The sequence below is a fragment of the Octopus bimaculoides genome, chromosome 4 (assembly GCF_046866305.1).
Source record: "Octopus bimaculoides isolate indiv1 chromosome 4, ASM4686630v1, whole genome shotgun sequence".
NCBI lineage: Eukaryota > Metazoa > Mollusca > Cephalopoda > Octopoda > Octopodidae > Octopus > Octopus bimaculoides.
Genome location: NC_142931.1, coordinates 102,672,909 through 102,675,408, shown reverse-complemented (window position 1 = coordinate 102,675,408; position 2,500 = coordinate 102,672,909).

Sequence of the window (2,500 nt, the reverse complement as noted above, 5' to 3'; positions counted from 1 at the left end):
TTTATATTCAATTTCCAGATCCTTATATTTACTTAATTTGTCAAACTCCTTTACAGACATATTTTTATCAGTAGTCCCCAAGTATTTTCTTTTCTGTTTTTAATGACTATGTCTAGCCGATTAGCCTGGATCGTTCTGTCGGTGTCTACTGGAAAATCCCAGAGGATAGTGTCATTTTTACCTTCAACGACTCGCTCAGGATGATGTTCATACCAGTAAGCAGGAGTGCTGATTTTGTAGTGTTTACATAGTTTTCAATGTAAATACTGTCCTCCCCTATTTTTGTATTCGATTGGTGTCAGCACAGGACATCCTGACACAAGATGGTCTATAGTTTCATCAAATTTATCACAGAATCTGCATTTAGGGTCAGAACCGTTTTGAAGAACGTTAGCCTGGTAGTTTTTGGTAAGCAAGCTTTGATTTTGTGCCGCCAATATGAAACCTTTAGTCTCTGCTTTCAGTTCTGAGCTTCTCAAAAACTGATGGGTTGTTGCTTGGTCTACATCAGCACTTCGGCTTCGAAGTGTATACTGTCCATGCAGAGGCTTCTGGCTCCATCGCTCCTTAATTTGTGTCTTCCCGTTCTTTTTTGCAGTCTGTTTGATCCATTTTGCTTTTTCTGTGGTAGTGGTTGCAAGTTCTTCATCTTATTCAGGTTTAATGTCAAGTTCCGTTGAGAATTTGTAAGCTTCCTTGACAATAGAATGTTACTTTTGCTGCTTTCGTGTTTGCACACAAGTCGCAGCATCCAGTCCTCTGTACTAGATAAGTACTTGTTCATCGCTATTGTGGAGGTCTTATAGCACACTTCTACCTGCATCATTCCTCTTCTCCGATTACTTATAGATAGGTACAGACGATCAGCGTCTGCTTTTGGGTGGTGCATGCACTTAGATGTTAGAAATGTTCTTGTCTTCCTGCCCAGGCGCTGGAGTTCTGTAAGATTCCAGTTAATGATGCTATTATTATTATTATTATTATTATTATTATTATTATTATTATTATTATTATTATTATTATTAGAGCCTTATATAGCGAAACCAGTAGAACAATGAGCTAAATCTTTTACCGTATTTAGGTACGACCCGAATTCAAATTCCATTGGTTTGCTCCGAGTTAAAATCCCATTCAAGTTGACCTTGCTTTTCCCTTTTCTGAAATCGATTACCATAAAGTCAATTTTATCGGCTAAACTCCCTCACCATGTGCGGTCCATAACATTGTCATAAATCAATATTTTTTTTATTTGGTTTCATCTATGCTCGAGTATTTCTCTGTTTGTCTGCCTGTCTGCCTGTCTGCCTGTCTGTCTGTCTGGTTGGTTCGACTGGTTGGATGAGTGGATGGTCGTATGGATGAGAGGTTGGATCAATGGTGGTAGAAGGCAACTAAAGGAGTGTAAAAACATAAAGGCAATATACATAATAATGAATGACTAATGGAATTTAGCTGAATGAATTTATCTTATGCGCACAATACTAACGTGCGTGCACTCTCACACACATGCAACGCTCATACACGTACCTGCGCATACCTATACATACCCAATACAAATACGCACACACCAAACACTGACATATATTGTGCATACTAAGTAAATACTGGAGTATATACATAAATATTTCTCAGTCACTTTCCTTAGAAGTTAAGCACTGTAAAATGTTAGTAATTTGCAGTTGTTCATTCAAGGCAATTTATAAGTACACACTTCACTTGTTCAGTTTTTCGGTCACTTTAATTTCCTTTCTTCGGTTTAGGAAAAAAATGCCTTGCTTTATCTTCTATGAACTACTATTATAATCAAACCAACAAGAGAGCCTTTAAATCAGTGCTTCTCAACCGGGGTCCATATTGGCCTTGGGGGTCCATATGACCATTGGGGGTACATATGGCCTTTGGGGTCAATATGGCCCTTGGGGCTCCATATAACCTTTGGTGGCCCGTAGAATTTTGTTGTTAAAATTTATCTGCAATAAATTTATTATACTTCTACAATTCACAAAATATTTTCATAACTTTTAATACAATTCCAAATAATATTTAATTATAAAAATATTATATGATTTTTTTAAAACATCGACGGTCTAGGAGGGTCCATCCAAGTAAGATATGAATCAAAAGAGGTCCATAGGTAAAAATGGTTGAGAAACACTGCTTTAAATAGTCGGTCGACCTAATAGAATCAGTAAGCAAATTTCTCTCAAATCTACCTCGTTGTTTTAAACAAACTATTGACCCCTATCGCGCCATCTTCCTATTGATGCTCCGTCCCCTTTTCTTTGTTTCTTGGTTAGTTTATTAGTTTGTTAGTTAGTTACTTAGTTAATTAATTAGTTAGTTGGATAGATTGATAGATAGATAGATAGATAGATAGATAGATAGATAAATGCGTGTGGCAGTATAAGATAGCTAGCTAGATAGATAGACAGGCAGATAAGTGCATGTGATAGTATAAAAAAGAGGATGGTTAAAAAAAACTGATGGCTATGACAGGAGC